Below are 13,561 nucleotides of genomic sequence, written 5' to 3'. Positions count from 1 at the left end.
GACCATTCCATTTCATCATAGTCTCAAGAAACTTGTATAAAAACAACCCATAAATCACATATTTTCCATCTAGTTTCAAGAAACTTGTATAAAAACAACCCATAAATCACATAGCTTTTGGAACAGATTCAAATCAAAACAACCCATAAATCCCACAAAGCCGAAACACCTACCAGTTGATTTCAATCAATCTCGAAGCTCAAAACAAACAACAACAACAACACACACACACACACACACACACACAAAAGAAACCAAATTCAGCACCAATAAATCAAAAATAAAATAAAATAGCGGTATTATAATTTATTTTCCTTCGTTTTCCCAACAACCAAACAGAGCTTATCAATAAAAAATCGGAGAGAGAAAATGTACCGGGCAATGGTTGTGCCAACGACACAATTCAGATGGTTATGGCGCAGCAATGATGGCAAGAAAAAGACTTGAGAGAACAAAGCATAGCATTGAGAGATATTTTGAAATACTGATATTAGATGGGTTTGTTGTGTTAACTGAGTGTTTAACCACAGTTGAGTTTGTTGAGTTAAGTGTTTTAATTTTTAATTGAGGTAGCAAGTCTTGGACCCTTGATTTATTTTGAATGCATCTTGTTGGTAAAATGGACACGCTCCATTTCAAAGAGAAATGAAGACAATCCAAATCCTTCCTCTCACATTTATGTGAATCTCACTATGAATTTAATTAATGGGCTCCAAAAAAAATGTGAAAAGAGGTAGCACCACATCATTGTACTCCAGAAACATTAATAATTACTCAAAATTAAGACTATGAACAAAAATTCATATGGAAAAGATCTTTGAAAAACTCATATGAAAAGGAACGGTGAAGTTACAACTCGATTTGAGGTTGTAAGTCTAGAATGAACGCAATTAAGCTAACGAGTAAACTAAACATAATATTAGTAAACATGTGACATTAGAAGTATAAGGGACAATCAAAGAGCTTTTTAGGTCAATTGATATCTTCTGTTATTTTTATTATTTTTATCAGAGACTTTATGGTTCAAATCCCCCTCTCCAAACTATTGAATTTTTGGAAAAAAATAAAAGAAAAAGAAGAAGTACAGAGAACAAACCACTAGTAAAATGAAAATGAGGTAAGCTCATAACCTCTTCATCTTCAGAGTATTGTTTACTTTGACATTTTTTTTTTTTTTTTTATTAACGGTATTTACAAACTTACCTTTTTTTGGAAGAAGAATAAAAATTCTCAAAGATCCATTTCTTGTCAATACCGAGGGGTTTCAACATGATCGGGTAAATTAATGAGGTAAAAGTTGATGCTTATCTTTAAGTACTTAATATGGCCTAATTATTTATTTTTTTGAGAAGTTAATATGGCCTTAATGATTGTGACTATTACATGGAGGCTATCACATCTTATGTGAAAACAAATTTAGCTTATCATATCCGAGTGAATTACTATTATTATTTTTGGAGTTGAAATGGTAGTTTTATTGAAATTTTAACAGAAATTAATGAAGTACAACAAAAACAAGCCAACCAAATAGAGCAACGGGCAGCAGAAAGGAGGGTCATTTCTCCATCCAAATGGTCATATCATGTTTTGTGGTCATATCATGTTTTGATAAAGTATAAAAAGAAGAGCAATATTTTACGCACATTCTAAAAATATAACTAAAATTGTAATTTCAAGTCATAGTTTCTAACTTGGAAAAAGAATTTTTTGCTACTTTGTTGATTATTGATGAACACCGGTCAACTTTCTAGTCCTCAATAATGTCAGGTTAATATCCAAACACATAAAATCATAAATATTGGTATAGATACAAATAAGAGGAAGTTTTATATTATTTTATTTTATTAAAAGATAGAAAAATAAGAAGAAGTTTATCAATATGGGGATTAAAACACCATGTCTTAGTCTATTAATAGTTCTAGGATCACAAATTATTTCATAATTATTTTATCACAATTTTAACGTGATAGATTGTAAGTGGTTAATTATTATTTATCATATTTTCTTTATCAATCACACTCTACCATTACAGTTGTAACAAAAAGTTAGAAAAAAAATTCGTGAGCCTAAACTTTTCTATATAATAACCCGAGTAATTTTTAACTATTCCCGAAACACAGAGGATAATAACTTTCCTCTCACGTTCGTAATAAAGTCTACTCCTTCCATTCATGATAAAATCCACGTAAGAGGAGGGAAGCACATTATTATTGATTGTAATCACTAAGAATTTTTCCAATCACCCGGCCCAATCCCATAGCTTACGGCTTGGTCCGAAAGAAAGCGACTTCTTTTTGTTTTTTTTTTTTTAATGAACGAAAGAAAGCGACATCTGCCACGTCAGACATAATCTGAATCCAGTGTAAACACGAACCAATCTTCATTGACTTAAATCTCTCTCTCTTTCTTTTTCTCTTTATTAACTTTTTTTTTTATTTTTTTTCCCTTCGCTTTAGTGCCTTTCACGCGCTTCTCTCTCACAGTTTTTATTTATATTTCTTTCTATACGGTTCGTTTCTTCGAACCCACAAACACCTCCATATCTCTCCCTCGCATTTCTCTCATTTTCACCATTGCTGTTAGGGTTTTCTATCTTCTCCAACCTTCCTAAATCTTTGCCTGTAATTTCTATTTTGCTCATTTCTTTAATTCTTGCAGATTTACTTTTCTTCTTCGTTCTTTAAGCTCTGTTTCTTGATCCTTCTTTTGAGATTTTTGGATTCGTTTGCAGGCTCAGAATCGGTTTTGTGGTTTCGCAATTTGGAGCTTCGCTCATGAAAGCTAGGGTTTATGGCTGAGAGTAAAAGATACGTTCCAAATCAACCATTAGGTATGATTTATTTTCCCTCTTATTCTCATTTTTGTATGCGTTCTTGAGGTTCAGAAATTTGATATTTCAAATGTGATTTTTGGTTAGAGAATGGTAAATGGTTCAAGGATATGAATCTTTCTTTTCTTGATGGATTTGGTCTCATTTTGGTTCTGTGCGAATGTCATGCTCTAATTTTTGTGTCTCTGTGTGTGTAATGGCGGAATGCTACTCTGTTTGATTTCTTGCATGCATGCACGCTTGTTAAGAACTTCATTGTACATGTTGATGTTGATTCTTTAAAAGAATAAATATACATCATATGCCTTATGCGCTACAAGCGCGAAGAGTTTCGTGGTTATGGCTTTGGTATCAAACAGGTTAGATGTGTACAATGCAGCATACTTGTTATAAAGGTGATTGTTACCTAATTTGGATTTGGGAGTGTTGATCTAGTAGCTTTTCTTTTACTATATTTCAGCTATTGTGTGGTTTGTGATTTTGACATTTTGGTTATACTGCATGTTTTCCATACAAGTAGAATGGCTTTTAATAATGTAGCATTTAACCATCTCCTCCTGGATGTTGGCAGACCTTGACAGGATAGTGACAGAAGCTCAACACCGTTGGCTTCGGCCAAATGAAATCTGTGAAATACTTCGCAACCATCAAAGGTTTCAGCTACGGTCAGATCCACCTGCTAGGCCTCCAGGTTGTAACCAGCATGCTTCTCTGCATCTTATTTCAATTGTTTGTTGGACATTTGGGTGTAATAAACAGATGCATTTACATTTTCTTGTATGAATTTGTATTTACTTTAATATTTTTCCATCTTCTTTTAGTTAGGCTGTGAATTCTTACTAATTTTATTACTTTCCTAAGAATCAGCTTTTGTGCCCACTCCGTTGTGTTCCATCTGCTCAATTTTAAGAGAATACTCCCATTGTAGGCCTGCACAAGTCACACCTCACACCTTGATCTGTTGTGATTTCTTTTCTTTGCACTTTCACCTCAGTACTAGGAAAAGGTGTTTGTAACACATAATACTCATGTTTATCATTTATGAAGAATCTAGTAATCCTTTACTACTACGGGAGTAAATATGTGGGGATAAGGATTGGCATATGGTATAGTTGATTTTGTTTAAGCCTATTTATAAGATAAGATATTGGAACTTAGGCTTAGTTGAGTTAATTCATGGAAGATTATGTGTTACATTTAGAAGTAGACTAGTCATTAGTAATATGCATGATGAAGTGGTTAGTGGTAACTACTTAGAAACAATCAGAGCTTTTGGTCCCAACAAGCTTACATCAGGAGTTGGCAATTTGCAAACTAGTTTTGGGCTTTATACATTTGATATGCATTCAAGAGAGGTCATGATGCATGACGTTAGATATATTTTTCTTGATAAATCTAGTGTGGGAATTAAACTCCATATTTAGATCTGGGCTTAAATGGGTTGCTTTTAGTGCCAATAGGATTGCAGATGACTGAATTACAAAAAAAAAAAGAAAAAAAAGAAAACGATGTCTAGAAGATACCTAAAGTGATTCTTTTATCGTTTGGGATAAATTTTTTGTAGTTCTATTTTGAGTACAACTTGATGGGGTAGTGTTGGAAAAGATTTCTGGTCAAGAAATATTTATCTAGTTATAGGGAATTAATAATGTGGAAAATATGGTTTGTAATGTTTTATGGCACAAATGTGGGCTGAACTTTGCCACAATAAGAATGCCAAATGTGTGACTTTTTAGTATTCGAAATAAGTAAATATTCAAGAGCTAGAGGTCAATGATTTTCACTTTGCGCCTTTCTCTCAATAACCAAATTTTGATGTGGTTATGTGCAATATAGTCTAAACAGAGTCGTACTAATATGAGGTAGTACCAGGAAGCCAAAGAAAATGTGATTTGAGTTTCCGAGTTGCTGTGTGCTACTGTGCTCTTGTTTTAGTAAAAGATTGTTCTTTTCGAGGTCTTCCTTGTTGTCCGACAGTGTTTTGTAGGCTGTGAACTTTATGTCCGGCTCAGCATGTAGCAATTGGTTTTGCTTATTTGGAGGGTCCATAGTAGGTGTTTTTGGCTCTATGAGGCACAGAGTCTCTTTTGTTATTAAAATCTTTAAATGCTTTTAACTGAAGGGTATTTCTAAAATCCTGATAATAACAGGAATATTTGAATAGCCTCTCTTGTTGCTACTTTGTGAGGTTTTTTTTTTTTTAGTTTGTAAGTTTTGGCCCCTGGGCCCTGGGGATATGATATTATAAATGTGCATGTGTGTTTGCATATGTATGTATAAAAAATGTTTATATTTTTCTATTTAGAAAAGTACCATTTCCCTCTTGCTTCTTTCTCTGTGCAGAATCATCCAACACTATTTTGTTTACCAGTGCATGTACTATTGTCTATTCAAACATCACAAGCTACTCTTCTTATAGAGATGGAATGTTATCATTCTCTGTTAGCATTCAAATAGCAACTAAATATTTTTATTTTTCAGCTGGTTCTCTGTTTCTGTTTGATCGAAAAGTTATTCGGTATTTTCGTAAAGATGGTTACCGGTGGAGGAAGAAGAAAGATGGGAAAACTGTTAAAGAAGCTCATGAAAAGTTGAAGGTGTGCTGTTCAATTTATTATTTGTAAGTTCACTATTTTTTTTTTGTTTTGGGTGGGGAGTAGGGTTGGTAGTAATTTTTTTATGACGAGGAGCCCCCTTAAGGTATGGTCCAGGGGGACCACCCCTGAAGGGAAAAACCTCAGATGCCTACACACCCCCACTGAGCAGGCATTGGGTAAATCGCAAAATGCCTCAGCTAAGAGTCAAACTAGAGACTTCTGGGTTTACAGTTAGTCAGGCACTCTCCCTTTGCCTGGGCATTACCTTCTGTAGCTAGACATTCTTTCTCTGGATGATAGTTCTTGCCAGGCAACGCCAAATAATAGATCAATAGGGCTCCTTTGTATTTGAATTAATTTGTTCTTTGTCTAAACGGATCTATTATTTGTAAGCACTCACACCTATAAAAAAAAAAATTTATAAGCACTCACAATGGAACAATTAAGATATTTACTACACTTTTTACTAGTGGGTGTGTGTCTAGCATCAACCCCAGAAAAGAAATTTTGGGTCATATGATTCACTACTAATTTCTAAATACAATTTAAAACATCTAATACAACAACCACCACAAAGCCTTAGTCTCAATTTTTTTGGGGTCAGCTATGGCCTATGGATCCTTAACAAATTTAAGACATCTAAAGCTATCCACCCAAAAAAATATTAAAAAAAAAAAATATCCATTTGCATGTCTCTTAGTTGGGATCATTAGGCCTTGTTTATGCTTTATCCGTTGTATAGGATGGAACTCATGTATAACATCATTTTTATCCACACTAGCAGCTGATGAATGTCTAAGACATGTATCCCTTAACATGTTTCATTGCATGTGTAATATTGGTAGTTTCAACAAGTATTTAGTATTTACTAATACTGCTACTTCACATTTTTTGATAATTTTATTAATACATCAAGCTTGGTGATTAAATGTATTTTGTTTGTGTTCATGCTTTTTTAATGAAGCTAGGCTTTGTCTAGGGAGGCCAATCATTGTTACTATTGTTTTAGTTAAGTTATTTACTTTTCCAAATGTCAATGTAAATCTCTTCACTTTGGATTATAGTTGATTGCATTGGTATTGAGCTTTGGGCTGCTTAATTAATTAGTTTCACTGGTTTTTGTGTAGGCTAACAGCGTGGATGTTCTCCATTGTTATTATGCCCATGGTGAGGAAAATGAGAACTTCCAGCGAAGAAGCTATTGGATGCTTGACGCGTAAGTGTTGCTTAGATTAAAATTTTAAAAGCCTTTCAAGTTTCAAATTTTGTTTTCAGTGTACTGTGTTTGAACGCTATGTAAAAATTATCAAATGAATACTATGTAAAAATTATCCATTCATCAAGAAGGTTCTCTTCCTTAGAAAGGATAGGTGGTGGAGGTTAAAGGTTTTGGCCATTGGGGCAAAGTTACACAAATGAAAAACCACGTAGCACAAACTCGTAAGGATTTTAAACCATGCTTGAAGGTGCCAGATGATATTATTTTGCCAAAATTTTGGAAAAATTAAAAAAATAAACAAGGAGCTCTGTAACTTGATAATGATTTTGATGTTGAATGTCTTCAAGAAGAAGATTTACAGAATGTTTCAAGTTTATAATAAATATACCATTAATATATTTATATCAATAATTTTTTCATCAATTTTATAAAGTATCTATGCCTTACAATACACAATATGATACGATACATGATATATAAAAATTAATAAATGATTCATGATACGATTCAGGTTTTGACAACTGTAGTTACCCTTTCTATATAAGGAATAAATAGTAAGAGGACTGAGATCAAGAATTTTTAGCTCTTCTGTATTCTGTGCAATATCATTTTTCATTTCATCAACAATTATTTTAATACATGTATTTTGTTCTCATTTTTTACTTATATTTTCCTTCTCTTCAGGTGCTTAGAACACATTGTTCTTGTTCATTACAGAGAAGTAAAAGAGGTCTGCTCTGCTTTTATGCTCATCTATGGCCTTTAATTTAATTCTGTAGTTTTTTTTTAAATGAGTTTTTCAAATATTGTTGTTAAAATTTTAAAAGCTCCCTAATGGGTAAATTGGTGTATTTAAAATGCTTTTGTGAAAATTAGTGTTTTGTTATTGGTAATTTACACAGATCCCCAATGGGTTTTAAACGAACTTGTCCTCTATCCTATTCTTATGGGGGGGGGGGGGGGGGGAGGAGGTGGCATTTGAGCTTGAGCTTAGTGGCTTGTGTAATTGAGTTTGTTGGTCATGTGAAGACTTGCTATCACTGATTAAAATTGAATGTAGATTAGTTGATTTTACTGGAATTCTTATATTTTACTTTCCTTTCCTTTATGTGGCTTAGGTGTTCTGTTATACTTTGTGATGCTATGTAGGGGTACAAGTCAGGTATCTCTCGCTTGATGGCAGATCCGGGATCACAGGCTGGAAGCCCTCAAAGTTGTTCAGTACCATGCCCTGCAAACTCACCTGCCTCAACAGTTCAGACCTCTTATCCATCAAGTCCAAACAGATTTGACAGAAATGGACGAAGATTATCATCAGAATTTGAGGATGTGGATTCAGGGCGTGATCCTCGAGCATCTTCGCTTGCTCAACCTATTTTTGGTTCTACATCACACAGCACTTCTATGCTTGCACATGAAGTTGCGGGTAAATTGTGTTACAAACTTACAATGAATTCATGCTTGACTTTTACTAGTATAGTTGAATTGTATTATATTAAGAATTAGGTTTTTATCTTTTCTCCTTCTGCTATGGCTTTTGAATTTACTTAGAGAATCTTTTCTTTTTGATGAGTATAAACCATGAGAAACTTTTAATTTCTAAGATAATGTTAATATGTTATTATTTTTTTCTGACCTTGTGAAGTATCATTACAATTGGTTATAGTCGGTACAATTATTTGATCTGGTCAAACATATTTTTCTGGAAACTGTCACTTAATAGCAATTCCCGCATTGTGAATTGTTCCCTTTACTCGTTATTAGACAGTTATTCTTGGCTACATTTTATGTAAACTGTCATTTTAATTTTTGGGAAAAATACACAATACCCCCCCCCCCCTCCGGGGTTTTTAATGTAAAACTTAACCCCTTTGTGGTATTGTTTTATGTGGGAACCGTTAATTATGTAACATTTAGCCTCCCCTGGGATTTTTGAGTGTAACACAAAACCCCCTGTGGTATTTTTTTATGTGAAAATGCAGCTCTAAACATAGACACGTGTTATCACAGGAGCAACTCACTGTTTATTTTAACGGATATTTAATGGCTTACACATAAAACAAAAAAATACCACGTAGTAGTTAAGTGTTACATCCAAAACTTTAGGGGGGTTCTGTATTTTACGGAGAAATTACAGCAGGTTGTGTACTTATCCCTTAATTTTTTATTTTAAACTTTTTGATAATATGTTTTGGGAATTTACTAGATGTGATCAGGTTGTTGTGCTGCTTTCAGGGTTTCCAGAATTAACAAGGAATTCCCCCGATATATGGTTTTCTGGATCTAAATATCATGGTTCCGAATCAACCAACTGGGCTGAAATTAACAGCTTGAACGTCACAGATGGTGTGCATGGCCAGAAATTTTTTAAACATCCTACTGGAGCTGACTTTATAACCCGTAGGTTAACGGATGCTAGATTGGATACTGATAGCTCTGTTCAAGATGTTGTAACTTGTGCAAATAGATTGATCACAGACAAAGACAACCAGACATTGATGGCTGCTTCTCAGGGAGTAGTTCAGGTTTGTTTTGTGCAGTCAACAGCCTTTACATATCTTCTATTTATTCCTATTTGATTTCTTACTTGACTACAACTGAGTATAAAATTTATTAAAAAGGTGTCAAGCCACACATGCATGTAAAATATGTCATGGTTCAATTCTGTAAAAGTGCAGTAGTTGTATTTACCTATTAAAAAAGAAGAAAACAATAAGAGAAATAGTGACAGAGTACTCTGCAACAGTGTTGATGTATGATGTTTCATGCATTTTAATGTTTATATATCATGTGATTTTAATTGTACTGATCTGCGTGTTCCTTCTGGTTTCTCTGTTAAAAATGTAATATCAAATTGAATGTTAATTTTCCTGTCAGTTATTTGTCTGTCGCCATTTCTTTTCATGGATTTTAGATGAATGTTTGCCTTGGTAGAATTTGCCCAAGTGAGACTTTCACCTTGTTCCAGGTGCCGCAAGAGCGTGGCTCCAATTTAGTTCGTCCTCAGTTTCAGAATTGTTCAGATCCTCATGTGGTAGTAACTTCAACCATTCATGTCGAAAAGAAATCTGAAGATGGTGGCAAAGATAATAATGAAACTGTTGGGCTGAAGAAACTTGACAGCTTTGGGAGATGGATGGATAAAGAAATTGGTGGTGATTGTGATGATTCCTTGATGGGTTCAGACTCTGGCAATTATTGGAATACGAATACACTTGATGCTGAAAACGACGAGAAGGAAGTATCCAGTTTATCACACCATATGCAGCTGGAGATCAATTCTTTGGGCCCTTCTCTTTCCCAACAACAGGTTTTTACAATTCATGATTTTGCACCAGATTGGACCTATTCTGGGGATACAACAGAGGATACAACAAAGGATAGAACAAAGGTGCGTATACTTCTGTTAGAGGCTATTTTTCCTGCATATTTTAAAAATCATGGGGAAATCAGGACATGCTTATTTCCTTTAGTTGTTGATGCTAGAGGATGTAATATATTAAATTATGCCTTTTTTTTCTTCCCCATTCTTTGTCTCAGGTTTTAATTGTTGGTAATTTTTTGGTAAGCAAGGAGCTATCTAGCAAGATTAAGTGGGGATGTATGTTTGGTGAGGTTGAGGTTTCTGCTGAAGTTCTGTCTGATACTGTCATCAGATGCCAAACTCCTAAACATGCTCCTGGACGTGTTCCATTTTATGTCACCTGCAGCAATAGGTTAGCCTGCAGTGAGGTGAGGGAGTTTGAATATCGTGAAAAACCTTCAGGAAATTTGTTTCCTATGGCTATTAAAAATGCACCAGAAGATGAAGCGCGCATTCAAATGCGTCTAGCAAAACTTTTAAATTTGGCCCAGGTGAGGAAATGGCTGGACTGTTCTATTCAGGATTGTGATAAATGTAAGCTTAAAAGTACCATATATTCAATGAGATGTGACAGTGGGAAAGATTGGGGAAGGGTTGATGAGACTTCTTTGGCCTTCAATAGTGATCACATGAACCCTAGAGATAGATTGATTCAAAGTTTGTTTAAGGATAGACTTTATGAGTGGCTAATCTGTAAAGTTCATGAAGGAGGTAGAGGAACACATGTTTTGGACAATGAAGGCCAAGGTGTTATACATTTGGCAGCTGCTCTTGGTTATGAGTGGGCCATGCGCCCCATAGTTGCTGCTGGTGTCGGTCCCAATTTCAGAGATGCACATGGAAGAACTGGGCTTCACTGGGCATCATATTTTGGGAGGTCAGATTGCTTTCTTAGATTCTATTCCAAGTGTTTTGTCGCCTTCTGATGTATACTTGGGGAATTAAGTAATGGTTTCAAATACTTTCATATGGCTTATTTCCTTTCTTCATCTGGCTGTCTGGTATATCAATTTGAACTATTCATGTATTACTGAATGACCAATGTCAAATGTGAAGTATAAAAATTATCAATCAAGTTATCTATCTTTATCAAATGCCTCAGTTTTAGTTTTTAAAAGAATGAAATCAAACTGAGAACAAAGTGGATAAAATGTTTATTAGGGACATAAACTCCCTTATCATTTTACCCTTCCTATACATTAGCCAGATCTTGAGTTTCTTTTAGCATGAAAAGAAGAACATTTATGCCCCTATTAAATATTTTATGCACTACTCATGAATCTGTATATTGATATAATTCATTATAATTCTTTTTCTTCTTTCTGTAGAGAGGAAACAGTCATTACCCTACTTAGATTGGGTGCTGCTCCGGGTGCCGTTGAGGACCCAACATCAACATCTCCAGGAGGAAAAACAGCTGCTGATCTAGCATCAAGTAGAGGACATAAAGGGATTGCTGGATATTTGGCAGAAGCAGATCTAACCACTCACCTTTCTTCACTGACTTTCAATGAAAATGTAATGGACAGTGTTGCTGCAACTATTGCAGCTGAAAAGGCTATTGAGACTGCAGCACAAATTGTTCCATCAGATATGTTAGCAAATGAGGATCCTTCTTTGAAAGGATCTCTTGATGCTGTTAGGAAATCAGCTCATGCAGCTGCTCTGATACATGCTGAATTCCGGCTTCGATCATTCAATCACAGACAATTAACTAAAAGCAACAATGATATTTCTGAAGCTTCTTCACTTGACCTAGTTGCACTTGGTTCTTTGACCAAGGTCCGAAAATTTAGCAACTATGAGGATTATTTGCATACTGCTGCAGCTATAAAGATCCAACAAAGATATCGTGGTTGGAAGGGAAGAAAAGAGTTTCTGAAGATACGCAATCGTATTGTGAAAATTCAGGTACTCCCATATTTATGGCATTTTCTAGTGTTTTATGCATAAAGTTAACATGTTTGCTTACCAGATAACTTTCTGGACAATCGAAAGTTACCATAAGTTGTTCTGTCTTCTATTCACAGCCACAGAGTTTTAGCTTCGATTATTATGTCCCTCCGAAGGAGATATATCCTGGTCCATTACTGTTTTTTTCACTAGTTGGAGTATTTTCTTTCAAATAAACTGTCCCTGAAGCACCAGGTTTGGTTTTTCATTTTTGGCTGATGCTAAATTTCCTTTTATTCTGCTTATTGATCTCAGGCTCATGTTAGGGGACATCAAGTTCGGAAGCAGTATAAAAAGGTTGTTTGGTCTGTTAGTATTGTGGAAAAGGCAATACTGCGCTGGAGGCGGAAACGGTCTGGTTTGCGAGGATTCCGAGTGGAAAAGGCAAAGATTGAGAAAACTGATGAGTATGAATTCTTACGAATTGGCCGGAAACAGAAATTTGCTGGAGTTGAGAAAGCTCTTGCTAGAGTCAGGTCCATGGTTCGTTATCCAGAAGCACGTGATCAGTATATGAGGCTATCTACCAAGTTTGAGAATCTAAAGGTCAGTTAGTATTTTATTGTTTCATCAAATATTAACTTTCATAATTTTTGTGTTTATTGAATTATCTTATCAACCATCTTACGGTTTGAGTTGTCGCAATCATGTACAATTTTGTAAATTGAAAGATGAAGAGGTCATAGTATGATGGTGAATGGCAGCAACAAATAAGTGTTACTTGTGTGTTACTTCTCACAAGAAGGTTCTTAGTTACTAAAAACAGTTTTCAATCTAATGTATTATTGTTATGATTCCTTCTGATTGTTGTATTCTACATATTTGCAACTCAACAGATGGGTGATGGAGGGAGTGGTGCAATACTACAAGGTGAAATTTCACAAAAGGCCAGTACAGTGGAAGATTTGGCTGTGCATTCTCAAAGGAACTTGCATTTACAGCAGATTGGTGATTGAAGTTGTCAGGGCATTTGATTTGTCCACTGGTCGTCCTTTTTTTACCTGTAAGTAATGTCTAACACGTTTTACTCGGAGGTTTTGTTGGAGGAGAAAGAGTGTTGGGGAAGTTGTATATGCCCTTTTCTTTTCTTTTCTTTTCTTTTCCCTCTCTCCTTTTCTTTTTCTCCGCATGTAAACAGTATTTAGTTACCTGGAATACGGTTAAGGAAGCAGGCAGCTTTTAACTGGAATATGGGATATGCAAAATGGCAACATTGAAAAGTATTGATTACTGAATACTGATTATGATTTTTACAAAACACCTATTAGAAGTTGAAAATGGTGTTGGTGATTTTTATTCAGCACATGGTAGGTGCATATGTAGTTAAACCTTTGACACAATATCAACTTTGATTTAATATATTCTTTAATAGTGTGATACTCTTTGCCTGAATGATGGATACGTTTGCTTTTGACTAATTCTTACAGGGATTTTTGTGTCTGACTTAATATTGTCAGTTTTTGCTCATTAGTTTGAACTTATGCAGCCTGGAAGCTGTTGGCGTTTGTTGAGCTAAATGCATTCATATTCTGCATTTGTTGTTTTTGAAAGGGTGAAGGCTTGAGAAAGATAATCTGGTTGCTTGCTGCCAACTCGCT

General features: G+C 34.9%; 1 pseudogene across 1 annotated transcript; it reads left to right on the top strand.

Moving 5' to 3' along the window:
- Positions 1–2,437: 2,437 nt before the first annotated feature.
- Positions 2,438–13,355, top strand: LOC115994481 (annotated as a pseudogene). The gene is made up of 13 exons (XR_004093222.1): positions 2,438–2,621; positions 2,732–2,830; positions 3,402–3,521; positions 5,312–5,427; positions 6,555–6,643; positions 7,331–7,376; positions 7,796–8,072; positions 8,882–9,171; positions 9,615–10,037; positions 10,187–10,887; positions 11,339–11,921; positions 12,219–12,509; positions 12,800–13,355. The product of XR_004093222.1 is annotated as a calmodulin-binding transcription activator 2-like (transcript).
- The last annotated feature ends 206 nt before the right edge of the window (positions 13,356–13,561 follow it).

This window comes from Quercus lobata, chromosome 6 (assembly GCF_001633185.2).
Source record: "Quercus lobata isolate SW786 chromosome 6, ValleyOak3.0 Primary Assembly, whole genome shotgun sequence".
Classification (NCBI taxonomy): Eukaryota; Viridiplantae; Streptophyta; class Magnoliopsida; order Fagales; family Fagaceae; genus Quercus; species Quercus lobata.
Note: the sequence above shows the minus strand (reverse complement) of the source record. Positions and strands in the feature narration are given on the sequence as shown.